Source organism: Nycticebus coucang, chromosome 15 (genome assembly GCF_027406575.1).
Source record: "Nycticebus coucang isolate mNycCou1 chromosome 15, mNycCou1.pri, whole genome shotgun sequence".
In the NCBI taxonomy this organism is placed as follows: Eukaryota; Metazoa; Chordata; class Mammalia; order Primates; family Lorisidae; genus Nycticebus; species Nycticebus coucang.
In genome coordinates, this window is record NC_069794.1 from 46525962 (window position 1) to 46542677 (window position 16716).

The window sequence follows — 16716 nt, forward strand, 5'->3', positions numbered from 1 at the left end:
ACCTACTCAATTTTAGTATCTCCCTGACTGGTCAATTAGTCAATTAAATTCAAGTGCTGACTTCCTATTATGTGCAATGATATAAAACTCAGAAATCCACTGCTACATTTTCTCTCAGGTTATGCCTGCAGCATCAAGTAATAAAAATAATTACAAACTGAGTAACCTTGATATGGTGTCCATGTCTTTGAAAGGATAAATATAGAAGGCCACAATGTCATTGTCACAGTTACATTTCACACTTTAATGACATATTGAGAAAAAAAAAACACAACTTTTAGCTACATAGTAGTCTCTAAGGGCTTGAGGTTTTGCTAATATTTTTCAAGATGTGTAATATCTTAAAGACTTAGTAATGAAGGATAAAAATTAGAGTTTATCATTTGTGAGAGCATAAAAATAGCACACAAATTGTCACTTGTTTAACATTTGTGTTATGTAATTATCTTTGGTGAGAAAATTATTTTGCACCAACCAATATTTATTTATCTTCCATCTATGCTTTATCCCACTGAACACAATAAATATGTAAGGCTCACTTTATTTAACTTCATTCTTCTCATCAATATATGAAGGGTTCATTTGTCCATCACATTCACATTTCTACCATTGGAAACTATTATGGTGGGATTTTATTTCTTCAAACTCATGATTAATTTGCATCTTTCAAAAAAAAAAATTTGCATCTTTCAGGCCCACATGTGCTACATATTTTACTGAGTCTGGAAAACTAGATTAACCTCTGCTTCCTTTTCACAGAGAGAAAATAAATTTATTGTATTATAGTAAAAATTCTGTGGTATTGCTTTAGCAACAAGTACTGTCAATTTTTGTACTTACTATATTTCCGGTATGTATAGACATTTTATATGCAGAATCTAATTTAATAATTTAATAAAGCTAGCTATTATTCATTTTTACATATGAAAAAATTAAAGAAGTTTTATGCCTCTGAATATCTTGATTACTTCCCCATATATGTTACCTCTATGTAATTTAATATTCAGTCTTAATTTATAAATACATCACAAGTTATAGACATTAAATAGCACACAGGGTAAACAGTGAGCAATCTCTGCCATTCTATTTGTGAAATATCTAATTATCCTCTACAGAGAAAATGATAATAAATATATGTACAAATCCACACATACATATGTACATTTACTATGCATGTCAAATTCATCTTGTTGAATATAATTTTTTCAAAGATTGTGACATTTATCCTACGATCCTTAATGATTTGATCTACCTTTTGCAATTGATTTAATATGATGCCTATATAGTACAGTAACCTAAAATTTAATCATAACAGAAAGAATATTAAAAACACCTTGGCAAAAATATTTGCTTAATATTTCCACTATTGGCTTAGTGCCCGTGGCACAGTGGTTACGGCACCAGCCACGTGTACTGAGGGTGGTGGGTTTGAGCCCGGCCTGGACCAGCTAAACAACTGCAAAAACAAAACAACAACAAAAAAATAGCCAGTGTTGTGGCAGGCTCCTGTAGTCCCAGCTACTTGGGAGGCTGAGGCAAGAGAATCGCTTAAAATCCAAGAGTTGGAGGTTGCTGTGAGCTGTGACACCACTGCACTCTACCGAGATCAATATAGTGAGACACTGTCTCCAAAAAAAAAAGAAAAGAAAGTTTCCACCATTATTCTATTATACAGCTTTAGATATGGTAAACAATAATCAAACACATGTTAAATGATGTCAATCACAGTACTATTAGTGTTAATAATATGCAACTACAAATGTTTAATATTTCTAATTTTATCTCTTTATATTAGTATTTCTAAGTGACTACTCATGTTTTGATTAATAAATTTATTATTTATGTTCAGAGATAGTATAAAGCCTGGTGACTAGGAAATGTTGCTATTGATTTGTAGAAATAGAAAAAAAAAATATTTTCCTTAAGAAGTCAGTTCAATAGCACAGAATCTATATACTAAATTCCTGTATTCATTAAGTCTACATCTCTACTCTCTATTTAGGTTTATTAATCGTCTGGTTTATTAATGTTCCAGAAAAATATTGGTAGAATTCTTGATTTATTAGATTTTTTAAATTCAGTAGGTTTATTCTCTCCCTAATAATTATTTTAGGATTTTTTCTGACTTTTTAAATTTGTTTTTATCTATGTGAAATTTAGAATCATCTTGTTTAGTTAAAATATTTTTCCTGTTTCCTTGGAATCATTTTAAATTATGTGTTAACTTAATTGATATCTTATGATGTGACGTTTTCTCATTTAAGTATTTCAGTACTGGTCATCATTTCAGAATTGATGACTTTAATTTTTTTAATAATGTTTTAAATCACTAATATATTTATTGCCACATTCAAGTTCTTGCTCTTATTGTACTTAATGCTTATTGCACAATTCCCAGTTGAAAAGATGTGGAATCAACCCAAGTCTCTATCCATTCATGAGTGGATTAACAAAAATCTGCAGTACTACTCAGCTGTAAAAAAGACAAATTAATTCCTTTTGCAATAATTAGGATGGAACTTGAGAACATTATAATAATTGAATTATATCAAGATAGTTATCTCAAGATAAACAGAAAAACAAACACCTTATGTGCTTTCTATGAAATTGGAAGTAACCAGTGGACAGAAATGTGCATAGAAGGAAGTAAACTAATGACTAATTTTTAAGTCTGATCATTCTCATTTCCAAAGGCACTATTATATGCATTATATTCTATGTGATTAATAATACATTATTAATGAGGTAAACTCATCACTTACTTACTTTGCTGATGGCTAATAACAGATTATGAAACCCAAAATCATTTTTTCCTTACAAAAATGAGGATGGTCTGCTACTGCTTCATCTTTGACATAGCCTTGTCTCTTCTTACAACAAGCTATCCACTTGTAAACTGTTGATTTCTTTGGGGCATTGTCCCCAAAAACTTTTCATAATGCATCAATGTTTTCACCATTCTTCCTCTCACACTTTGCCATAAACTTGTTTTGTTCTTGCTTTAATTTTAGCAAATTCATGTTGCGCTAATAGTTGGTCTTTTCATACTTCTATCTTATCCTTCTTAGTGCCTCCAACTAGATATTATTCAGACTGTTATACCAAATTAATATTTTTTTATTTTTTATTTTTTTCCAAATTAGTATCTTTTGATGGAAAAAATTAAAACCATGAATAGCTTTTTTCATTACATGCACTTTCTAGGATCTTTTTGAAGATCCCTCATATACTGATAGGTACATGTTATAAATTTTCTAAGCCCATGGCATATACCACACCAAAAGTAAACTCTAATATAGATTTTTTTCCCAATCTACAGGATTCTTTATTATTTACACATCATCTGGGTGCTAAGATATTCCTCTATGGAAAATGACTCTATTGCCAACAAGCTGTGGTGTGTGTATATATATGGAATACTTCTAGCTATTAAAAGAGATGGAGACATTACATTTTTTGTATTAACCTGGATGGAGTTGGAAGACAATGTTCTTAGTAAAGCATCACAAGACTGGAGAAGCAGAAATGCAATGTACTCAATTCTAAAATGAAGGCAGTAGATGATCTAATATAAGGTGGGAGGCAGGGGAAGGAGGGAGCGAGGACAGAGGAGGCGGGAGATGGTTGAGGAGTGCACAGACTATGGCACATCTCTTGGTGGTGGGACACAATTACAACAGGGACTTTACCTAACAAATGGGATCAGTGTAATCTAAGTCTTTGTACTCTGAATGAATACCGAACAACAACAAACAAAAACAAAAACAGGTGATGCCTAAAGTGATGATACATAGACACAAGCAATCTTCAAGAAATGGACCTTGAATCTAAGTTTTTAAACTTGTAAAAAATTTAGATAACTGAGAAGAAAGTATCTAACCAATTTGTTACCATACATTTCTTTTCTTCATTTATCTCCATAATTATTATTCCATGCTCCATTCCAAACGTGTGTGTGGAGGAACCTCTTCTAATTCAACATGTACAACTAGCAGTGTTTTTAAAAGTTTATAATATAGTCATAATAAAAAAATCTATAAAAGCAAATGACTCAAATGACATTTTATCAATTTCCACAATAAATAAATCTTTTAAAAATATTAACAAATGAGCCATACAGCCAACACTCAGGATAAAGGATTTAATACAGTATTTATTCAAACTCATGATGGTTCTCCATAATCAGAACTTAAGTTATAAGAACAATATTAAATGATTTAGTAATCATCTTAAATAATGCAGCATTATTCTCTATATTACTCCAGTATTAATAATGGCATTAATACTCCATTCCATATTAAGTTTAAAAAATCAAACAGCAATCTTCATTATCAATAAAAAAGTCTGGATTTTTAAAAGGACACTATGTCAAGATGTTTCATAATTTAAGTATTTTCCATTTATAAAAATGTTTTGGAAGCTTGAGACTTGAATTTGTTTTTCTATTCATCGGCCCCACCCTCTCCCAATTACATGTTAGTATAGACTTCTACAAGAATGCTAGACTTTGTAGACATTAATTTTTTATTTAATATAGTACCTTAAACATTTGAGAAAGGAGTCAAAAAATTAAGATTACATATCATGCATTTTTTTCAAATAAAAAAGGAAAACTAAGTGAATAAATTTTATGCATACTAACAGGGTCCCTTTGAGGTAGAATGCTAAAGGACTTTTGATCAAATCACAGCCTAATTTAAACCTCTGTATCAGGAACGAACTTCTCATAAATTCTCTCTAAAGGTTAACTGTGGAGAATATTAAGTATAACATACTAACAAGAGCCTTCCAAGATGACATACGGTGGACAAGAATGTTAATCCTACAACTGCTGCCTTCATGTACACTGACAGCACAGAACTCTCCTAAAATAGACAGCCAGGATCCATTTTCAAAGTCTTTAACATTCTTTTATGAAAAGCACAGCCATAATTCTGTACTACAAACAAAAATAGAATTAGTCGCAGTTTATTACTTTATACTAATTTAACCAACGTGGCAATAATGCCAAAGGAATTAAAACATTTCAGGACATATGCATAGACTGTACATTTCAAAAACAATTAAACAATAAAAATGCAAGAACAATCTGTGCATCATGTATCAAACTCAACAACTGGATGCAAACATCCGTGCAATAAATGGGATAGCAAAGGCACTTTCCTACACAAGAGAACAAATGAAAATGCAGCCTACAGGGAGCTTGAAGGGCGCATAATCATGGCACAAAATCTGAATTTGGAGGGGGGAAAAACATTAGATCAAACATATATAGGATTCAATGTGATACGCATTTACAAAAATTTTTTAGCACAGTCTCATCTTTGTCCTGTTTTTCTTGTCTCTGGGTTCTATACTTCGGCTCCTTCCACGATCATGTTTGTCTGGTCTTTAATACCACCCTGATCTCCTTTAAGGGAATGTTCTTTGCTTCCATTATGCTTCCCAGATTTTTCTTTGCTGAGGCTGTTTCCGGTTTGGGGGGGGTTTTCAATACTATCACTTCTTCCTTGACTGCCACTTCCACTTTACTTGACTGCTCTTTACTTTCCTTTTATGTTTACTCGATTTTGTTCCAGCTCCTGCACCGTTTCCCAGCATTTCTGCGTCTACTCCCGCTTCTGTGTTTCCTTTCTCTGCTTCTATTTCTGCCGTGCTTTTTTCTCTTTCTTGGAATCATTTTTGTCCTCTCTGTGCCGTCTATCACCTTTGTCTTCTTTATGTTTCTTCTCTTCTACCTCTCCCCTTTCTCTCTGTTCCGTGGATCTTTCTCTTGATCCTCCCCTCTCCTTTTCTCGGTCAGTACCTCTCTCCTTACCATAGTCACAGTCTCGTCTTCTGCCTCTTTTTCTCTTTCCCTGTCTCTGTCTCTTCTACCCCCTTTTCCATTGCAACTTCAACTGCGACTACTAGTCCTCTGCTCTGCCTGAGTACCAACCCGCCATCAATACTTTGGAATCTTCTTTCTCCCTTTCTGTGGCTTGGCACTCTGATCGCTGGCGTTCTTTCTCTCTTTCTATTCTCCATTGAGACAGGAAGATCCTGGCCCCGGATGATGACGTCTACTTCCTGATCTTCCTGGTGACCTCTGAGGGCTCAGTGATCTCCTTGGAGATCGTGGACATCTGTGTTCAACATGTCTATTTCCTCCGCACCTCCTTTCCCATCTTTCTTGATTTTTCTCATTTAAGTTTTAATCCGTTGATTAAACGGAAGTGGAATGGGAATTCTTGGAAACAAGGTAGAGAACCACTCCAGTTTTGTGAGAAAAGACCATAGCGTTTTTCCAATGGTGGTTACACAGCCTCCACCAGCCTTCACATCCAGGGCCTCTTCATCAAGGATTCACATCAGTGCCTTAGATCTGTAGGGGGCTGTGTGTATCTTATGTACATGAATCCAGGCACTCTAATATATGGAGAGTCTGTGTGTGTTATAGGACCCATCACTTGCTTTCCCTCACTTCAGAGCAGGGGTCCTCAAACTACAGACAGAGGGCCACATGCAGCCTCTGAGGACATGGATCCGGCCCTCCAGGTGTTTTTGCCACGCTGGCTGTCCTGCTACAGTGTGAATGTGTGCGGCACTCTCCCACTCCCCTCCTCTCTGTCTCTCCACTCCTCCTCTCAAGTCTGGGGACTAACTGATGCACATTTGTATCACTTGTTATAACTAGCAGTGACAAATATGGAACCAGACATTGACCATCTCATTAGCCAAAAGCAGGCCTATAGTTCCCATTGAAATACTGGTAAGTTTGTTGATTTAACTTTAGTTGTTCTTCATTTTAAATATCCTATTTGTTCCCATTTTGTTATTTTGAATTCAAAGTAAGATATGTGCAATGTGCATAGGAATTTGTTCATAGTTTTTGTTTTTTAAACTATAGTCCAGCCCTCCAACGGTATGAGGGACAGTGAACTGGCCCCCTGTTTAAAAAGTTTGAGGACCCCTGCTTCAGAGTATTTGTATAACAGACAAAAAGCTGTAGAAACAATTTCTCCTGTTCCAGCACCTCGAACCTCTCCACACGGCCCCTGTTTGGCCCGCTATTTTCTTGCTTCCTTTCTCCCATGTTTCAACATGTGACCTTAAAGTAGATATTGTCCACCACCTCCTGGTGGGCTTCGAGCTCATACAGCTGCACCTTAAGGTGACAACAGGATGTTTGCCAGGATCATCAAACAGAGGTTCACAGTCTTCTCTGTGCCCCACAAGGTGAGGACATTTCCCTGCTTTCCCGAGACCACCCGCTTGGTCGCACTGCCACCGCCACTGCACTGGTGTTGCTGGTGCCTGTCAGCGCCCGGCTCTTGTTAGCCATCTCTAATATAAATTGTGGACTTAGAATGATAGTTATGTTTCAATGTACGTTTATCAGATACAACAAATGAATCATTCTGGTGGTGATACTACTAATGAGCCAGGATATGCATGTGAGGACATGGTGTATACGGGGAGTCTCTGTGCCTTTATCTCAATTTTCCTTTTACCAAAAACTGCTATAAAATGTAAAGTTTATTAAAAAATGCATTCATACAAAACGCCAAGATGCATTGGTTAGTACTCGTTCAAACAAAAATACATATTAAACGCATTAGAATAGTTGTCTATGTGAGAATGAGAATGGGTGTGGGTTGTAAGGATAAAAGATAGTAAAAGGATAGTAGAAGACAGGAGGAAAGGAAATAAGGGAGGAAGGAGGGAAGGGTCCCAGGGAGGGGAAAGTAAGGGAGGGAAAGAAAACAGAGAGAAGGAGGAAAGTTCCAAGAAGGCAAAAAAGAACAGTAAGGAAGGGAGGGAGAAGACAAGTTGTAAGAATACATGATGCTTAACAAAGGTATGCAGCATTTTGACATAGTTTGCATTTTGATGCAAGGGCTTCTAATATTTTCTCCAAATCATGGCAGTAGTCCTGTGTCAGACAAGATAAATTCATAATAGTAAGAAATTATTTATTTTTTAAAATTATGGATATGTATTAAATTTTATCAAGTTTCTAACAAAAAGATCATGTGATTATTCTCTTTAAGTCAATAACATTGTGGTTTAAAATAGGTTTATTAATTTTAAAGAAAACTTAAAGTCTTAAATAACGGTTGTTATAATGCATTATTTTTATTTTTTTTTTTGCTTTATTTCTTTTTTATTTATTTTTATTTTTTTATTAAACCATAGCTGTGTACATTAGTATGATCATGGGGCACCATACACTTGGTTCATATATCGTTTGACACATTTTCATCACATTGGTTAACATAGCTTTTGTAGCATTTTCTTAGTTATTTTGCTAAGACCTTTACATTCCACATTTACTAGGATTCACATATACCCTTGTAAGATGCACCGCAGGTGTAATCCCATTAATCCCCCTTCTTCCCCCTCCCTCCTCCTCCCTCCCCTCCCTTTCCCCTTTCTCCCTATTCTTAGGTTATAACTGGGATATAGCTTTCATGTGAAGGTCCTACATTAGTTTCATAATAAGGGTGAGTACATTGGGTACTCTTTCTTCCATTCTTGAGACACTTTACTAAGAAGAATGTGTTCCAGCTCCATCCATGTAAACATGAAAGAGGTAAAGTCTCCATCTTTCTTTAAGGCTGCATAATATTCCATGGTGTACATATACCACAATTTATTGATCCATTCGTGGATCGATGGGCACTTGGGCTTTTTCCATGACTTAGCAATTATGAATAGGGCTGCAATAAATATTCTGATGCAGATATCTTTGTTATGGTGTGATTTTTGGTCTTCTGGGTATATGCCCAGTAGGGGGATTACAGGATTGAATGGCAGATCTATTTTTAGATCTTTAAGTGTTCTCCATATCTCTTTCCAAAAGGAATGTATTAATTTGCATTCCCACCAGCAGTGCAAAAGTGTTCCCTTTTCTCCACATCTGCGCCAACATCTCTGGTCTTGGGATTTTGTGATATAGGCTAGTCTCACTGGAGTCAGGTGATATCTCAAAGTAGTTTTGATTTGCATTTCTCTGATGATTAAAGATGATGAGCATTTTTTCATATGTCTGAAGGCCATGCGCCTGTCTTCTTCAGAGAAGTTTCTCTTCAAGTCCCTTGCCCAGCCTGCAATGGTGCCAAAGAAGATGAAATACTTGGGAGTTTATCTAACAAAGGACGTGAAAGATCTATATAAAGAGAACTATGAAACTCTAAGAAAGGAGATAGCTGAGAATGTTAACAAATGGAAAAATATACCATGCTCATGGTTGGGAAGAATCAACATTGTTAAAATGTCCATACTACCCAAAGCAATATATAATTTCAACACAATCCCCATTAAAGATCCACTGTCATACTTTAAAGATCTTGAAAAAATAATTCTTTGTTTTATATGGAATCAGAAAAAACCTCGAATAGCCAAGACATTACTCAAAAATAAAAACAAAGCAGGAGGAATCACGCTACCAGACCTCAGACTATACTACAAATCGATAGTGATCAAAACAGTATGGTACTGGCACAAAAACAGAGAAGTAGATGTCTGGAACAGAATAGAGAACCAAGAGATGAATCCAGCTACTTACCGTTATTTAATCTTTGATAAGCCAATTAAAAACATTCAGTGGGGAAAAGATTCCTTATTTAACAAATGGTGCTGGGTGAACTGGCTGGCAACCTGTAGAAGACTGAAACTGGACCCACACCTCTCACCATTAACCAAGATAGACTCTCACTGGATTAAAGATTTAAACCTAAGACATGAAACTATAAAAATACTAGAAGAGAGTGTAGGGAAAACCCTTGAAGAAATTGGGTTGGGCGAGTTTTTTATGAGAAAGACGGCCCGGGCAATTGAAGCTGCTTCAAAAATACACTATTGGGACTTGATCAAACTAAAAAGCTTCTGCACAGCCAAGAACACAGTAAGTAAAGCAAGCAAACAGCCTTCAGAATGGGAGAAGATATTTGCAGGTTATGTCTCCGACAAAGGTTTAATAACCAGAATCCACAGAGAACTCAAACGCATTAGCAAGAAAAGAATAATGCATTATTTTTAATGCGTTTCTAATTTCTAATATTTAGTTGACTTGAGGTCTTTTTCTTACAGTTTCTTGAATTTTGGCTTCAATATCATATTCATTTTATAAAATGAAATTGAAAGCTCTCCGTACGTCTCTATTCCAAGTTCTGGAAGAAATTACATACTATGGAATCATTTGACGTCAAATGCCAAAGATAACTTTTCAAAGATATGTTATTTTTGAAAGCATATGTATATAATATTTTTTAGAGAAAAATCACTATTTTTTTTTTTTTTGCAGTTTTTGGCCCAGGCTGGGTTTGAACCCGCCACCTCTGGCATATTGGGTCAGCACCCTACTCCTTTGAGCCACAGGTGCCATCCTCACTAATTTTTTATTATACTTACTAGTATACTTCAATTTTTTAAATATTATATCATTTTGGATTTTAGATTATGTGAATTGCATTTTTCTAAAGATATTTCAAATTTAGTTAGGTTTGATAACTCCTTTGTAATATTTCTTAAATAATATATGTAAGTAAATATATTCTTCATTGTTGGCTAAAATTCCTAAGTTGTAACTTTATGAAAAAAACTGATTTGGACTATTGTATTTCTAAATTTATTTTAATGCTTTGAAGACAATAATTTATGCCTTTATCTTATTAATGATTTCTCTTTACTGGGTGTGGTCCCATCCCTTGTGAGGCTAAGACAAGAGGATCACTTAAACCCAGGAGTTTGAGACTACAGTGAGCTATGATCATGCCATTGCACTTTACCCAGGGTCTCTAAAATAAATAAATATACCAGCTCTCTGCAAGGCCAAGTTATTTTTCTAAATTTTTTAGTCTGTTGAATTATTATTCTGATTTAAGTCTTCTATACTTAAAACTTAGTTTTCATAAACCATTCTTTTGTTTATATTACATAATTTATGAAATGTAGTATTTCACTTTGGTATATTCTAGGCATTGAAAAAAAATAGAATTTTCTCTTTATCCTTGATTTTCTGGAGAGAGTTTATGTTTTGTTTTGTGTTATTTAATAAATGTATAACCAGTTGTTTTTCTTATTTTGGGGGTTATCACTCATTTCTAGGTTCCTTTTCCATTAAGATAAGAGAATATGGCCTATACTTTCATTAATCATAATTTAAAAAACATTCTATATCCCAGTGTCTTTTTTTTAATTTATTTTTATTAAACCATAGCTGTGTACATTAGTATGATGGTGGGGCACCATACACTTGGTTCATAGATCATTTGACACATTTTCATCACATTAGTTAACATAGCTTTTGTAGCATTTTCTTAGTTATTTTGCTAAGACCTTTACATTCCACATTTACTAGGATTCACATATACCCTTGTAAGATGCACCGCAGGTGTAATCCCATTAATCCCCCTCCTTCCTCCACCCTCCCCCCCCTCCCCTCCCTTTCCCCTTTCTCCCTATTCTTAGGTTGTAACTGGGTTATAGCTTTCATGGGAAGGTCCTACATTAGTTTCATAATAAGGGTGAGTACATTGGGTACTTTTTCTTCCATTCTTGAGCCAGTGTCTTTTATTTTGCCTGTTTAACTGTCAGTCATAATGATACGGGGTGTGGGGGGGTGCACCTGGGCTTGGTGAGCACTAGCCATCCCGGAGGACCTGCAGTGCATTCTGTATCTCCGCCCTGGGGGTGTTGGTGCAGCAGCTGAGGGGAGGTGAGAGCTGGAGAACCAAGTGTCTCATAGAGCGTGAGCATGACGGAAGCCCGCAAGTCCCTAGTTAATTGAGGAAGACCAGCATAGCCCTCGCTGCCTCTGTGCCAACTTCAGAACCATCCTTGTAAGAGAGCCCTCCCCTGGCTGCACTACTCCCTGTGAGCATTTCCCAGGCCCAAGGGTAATACAGGGTTACCCATTCAGCGCGGAACAGGGAACTGTCATTTCCTAGGTCTGTGCAATGTCATGTAGGTTTCCTAGGCCTGGACAATGGACTGCATCCATTCATTAATGCGCTTATTACTTTGCCCCTGGTGAAGGGGCTATATCCCTTCATTTGTTACCAAGTCCTGACCAAATAAAACTACAAAGGACCCAGGGCACTGTATAAACCCCTAGACAAAGAACCAAGGCAGAGAGGAGATTTTCCTACTTGAGCCTTTCCCTCTGCCAGGAGTTCTAGTGCTTTTTCTGTATTCTGTTCTGTATGATAAATCCCATCTTACCAATGATCTGTGGTCGGTAGGTTCATTCTTTGAATCTGGAGACCAAGGACCAAAGTCCTGAAGAAGAAATTCCGGTCACAGTAAAGCGAATTCTTAATTCATATCTATTTTTTATTACTAATGTGTTTCCATTATTATTTTATGTGTGATGTTAAGTGTCAGTGTTAATAAATTTTTAACAGTCTGTGTTAATAAATTTTCATAATTATTATATTATTAAAATATAATTATTATAATTATATTTCATAATTATTATATTATAAATTTTCATATACACTTTAGCATTACAATTTGTTTCCTTAATTCTTTGTTGGCCCAGATTTTACTATGTCTGATACAGACCTCAAGACATTGATTTTTATTTTGTTTTGTTTTTCACAGTTTACCCATCAATTTAATTTCTAATTCATACATCACATTGAGTCAGTTTTACATTTCAAAATTATGTATTGTAATTGGATACATTCTCAAACTGCTTTCTTTTTATTATCCAATCCCTTATATTTATAAACATAATAGCTTTGAATTGGTTGTTCCATATCATTGTTAACTATGTATTCCATTTTTATAGCTTTTAAAAATTGTTAGCTATCTGGTCTAATTTGCATTGTATTATTTTCTTCTAATTACTTTGAAAATTCTGGTTATTTTCTAACTACAATTTTCTGTAAATAAAAGTTTTTCTATTTTGGATAACACCCGAGCTCCTACTATGGAGAAAAATAAAAAATTTCTTTTCACCTTCTTCACCGCAAAATATTAATGTTTGTTTTGGTACTACTAATTCTATTTATATCTCTGTTGTTTTATTAGGCAAAGGAGATTTTAACTTTCTATGATCTTGCTTTAAAAGGCATTTATGCCCTGGTTTCTTATAAAATTCTTGAACAAATGTTTGGTCCATTATTTTTTTTGCTGTCTGTAATATTACTTTTCCTAGCAACATTCTTTTGTGTGTCACCTGTCACTTCTCCTTTTGTTTTAATAGATCTTGTACAGCTTTCTTTTTGATGACTCATTTTTGAAGCCTAGTGAAATAGGAATCCGTTATTTGCATGTGATTGATCTGGCTGTAACTGAATTGTCCAAAATAAATTTAATTTTGCTTATGACTCTTAAGTTTTAAGTGTCTCTTTTTCTTAGACGAGACAGTCATAGAACGATTTATACAAATATAGCTAGCTGTGCGATTCCTTATCTACTCTTGTTTCCTCTTTTTTGGTATTGTACTGGGTTCAGATTCTCTTCTGTAAGGAGTACCTGCTCCCTGCTCTTGTTGTAGCAAATAAGGAATTGTCAGGTTTACATATGAGGATTTAACTTCCATCTTTGGAAAGGAAGAGTCCAGCTTTTCATAATTTGCAACCAGAACATTTGCATATTTCATCATATAGACCTTTAACTTGATATAAGGCAGCTTACTGTTGCTTGCAAATTCAAGCTTTCACTCAGTTTAACTAAAAATGGAACTTATCTATTTCTTTTCATTTTAGAATAACTTTCAAAAATAAAGCAGAAAATGTTGACTTTATACTAAACATAAAGTTCAGAATAATTTCCATATAGTAAATTATGTACCTTTAAATGCTCCCCAAATGTATGTATACAGATAGACTAGGTTCAGTTTAAATAAAATATCAGGAGATTTGAAATTGAGAACTCAAACTATCATGAATATGAAACAAAATGAATTTCATTTTGCAGAAAAGCATACAACTCCAAGAAGATTAATTTTGATATTACAAATAATTTTGTAAAAGCAAATTAATAAAACGTGTAAAATCATTGGAACGCTCGATTGTATTACAAAATAGTTTTTTGATAGTATACATTTCTAAAAGCAACTTATAAAAGGATTATAGCAACTGAACATCAATATGTCCCATATTCTCCTGTTATACAATGTCTGTAATAATTACGTCAAAATCTTTATTCAGTACCCAAACTTAAATTGAATTGCATTGAAAATAAGTATAACTTGAAATATCATTGTTCTAGAGCCTCTGAGTTACTAAACAAGTTATTTTTATAGAAAATTTTCTTTATAAAATTCATTATAGGTGGAAGCCTTCTTTGCATTATTCAACCATAAATGACCAACTCGTCTGCCAGTTCAGTCAGGCTTTTTCTCAATTCACTGAAACATATTAGATTAAATTAGTTAATTATTAACTTGACAAATCATTTTATACAGAATATTTATGTGTTTGTATGGGCAAAGTTTGTAATTATATTTACCTTATTTTATAATATTCAAAAATGATGGAACTCAGAGCAGAGATGAACTGGGATCAGTGTAAAGTACAATATTCTAATAAACATATGTATATAGATATAAAATTTTTCGTTATGAGTTTTTCAGTCAATAATCTCAAACCTTTTTTATGCCTAGTTTTTTCAATATTTACTTTTCATTTATAATAAAATATAAACATGGGATTTTTAAAAAATAAATAAGGATGAATATATGAATTTGATCAATTTTATTTCCAAATTCTTTAGTCAATATTCTTTCTGCTACTGACATATAGGTTCTGATATTCACAGTAAGCTGACTGATAATTTAACATAGGTTTATAGGTCAAATTATTACTTTTAGTAATTAAATAGATTATTTAAAGCCCATAATTAGTGGAAATTAAACATCTTAAAATCAGTATCCTTCACAAGTTTCTTGTAGCCTCTCACCCATTGACAGCTAAAATGTTTGAAGTCTCTAAAATGCCCTGATCTCTTTCATGGAATATAGATGTAATTTCTATGAAACATCTCATTTTACATGTTTCATTTCATTGATATTAATATAAATAAAGGGAAAAATATTATTTTAACTTTGCAACAGAATTTATCAGATAGAGATGGTGACTACTATTAAAAAGTTCTTCAAATAAATGTTTTAAGATAGAACATGGGCCTTGCAGAATCTGGAATTCATACGTTACCAAGATTTCTAAAGAAGGGTAAAAGTGTTCTTGATACAAGGAGAATAATGTGTACATTCTATGGGTCTATCTGGAAGTATGGTTGAAGCAACTAAGGTGGCAGGGTTATTAACAAGATAGGACCAGCAAAATAGTGAAAACCTATATTTTTCATCATGACTCTTGTCTGAAATATTTACGTATTTAGTAAAACTTTTAAACTGTTCGTATTTTTAGAGTTTATTGCGTGTTGTTCATAAATATATGAGCTAGTCCTTACAGATTAACGGTTAAGAATTCACATCTGGGGATATCTTTGTGTGGGAGTCATGAGCACACAATTCTAGTATCACACAGGGAAGCTACAAATGAGGTTTATATGGTCAATATATAAATATATGTAACAAAGTTGCAAGGCCCACACTATTTCCTGCCTCCTACCATTCTACAGCAGAGGGCAGGCACAAATGTTCTACATGGGCTATTGTCAATGTTCCAAGAGAGAATAAACTCTACAGCACATTCTGTATCTCCGCCCTGGGGATAGTGGTGCAGCAGCTGAGGGGAGGTGAGAGCTGGAAAACCAAATGTCGCATAGAGCGTACCCAAACTAGGGTACATATTTACAGAATTAAAGTTTAGCATAAAATGGGTTAGTAAAACCTTGTTTCTTAAATTAATTAGACCTCCTGGACCAAGAAATAACAGGGAGTGTGTATACTGAGGGACACGGTCTGCAAACTGGAGCTCTGAGAAGAACTTTATCACCAAGAATGATCATGTGAAGTTTTATTTCTCTGCCAACTGGCATGGTTTGGTTGAGCCAACACTCTGGTAAGTTACCAGAAAGGACAAGGAAATGAACCTCCAGGGCCATCCCAGTAGGTAACTTAACAGGTGATGACCCAAGATCAGATACATGAATAGAGAGAGTTAGCGGTAGAGGCTATCATGAGAAAACTCTTTCCGTCCTATGGCTGTGAGGATTACTGGAGATTTTTGCCAGAGATATAAGTTATGCTAACCCATATGTAGAATAAAATATACCATGCAACATATGCACAAGTTTAGGTGAGGTCAGTAAGGTGATCCTAATCACCTTGGAATAACACATTTACAAGCCAAGGAACATCAGTGATTTTCAGCAGATCAACAAAAGCTAGGAAGAGGCAAGAAAGAATTTCATATGGGTTTCAGAGGGAGCACGGTTCAGCTGAAGCCATGATTAGGACTGCCAGCTTCTTGAATTTTGAGACAATTTCTATTTTTTAATGCCTCCCAAATGTGGATCTTTATTATAGCAGCCATAGAAAACTAATATAATCAAAATCTCCATTCTAGTAGAAAGAAAAAGTGGTCAAACAGCTGTAAAGTTTTGTAAATTCTATAACACATAGTAAAATAATAATGTTGCTATTAGCTTTGTAATAATGGGTACAATAATGGTTTTATTCACACTCTATTCTCAGAAAGCATTTAAGTATGCAACAAACAGGTGTGTTACCTTACTTATTAATTGATTACAGTGATTAATTCTACCAACAAATAGAGAATTCATATTTCATTTCATTTAAACTTACCAGGTCAC

General features: G+C 34.4%; 1 pseudogene; it reads right to left on the bottom strand.

The window, feature by feature from the left end:
- Positions 1-5278: 5278 nt before the first annotated feature.
- On the bottom strand, positions 5279-11742 carry LOC128566437 (pre-mRNA-splicing factor 38B-like; annotated as a pseudogene).
- Between the last annotated feature and the right edge of the window lie 4974 nt (positions 11743-16716).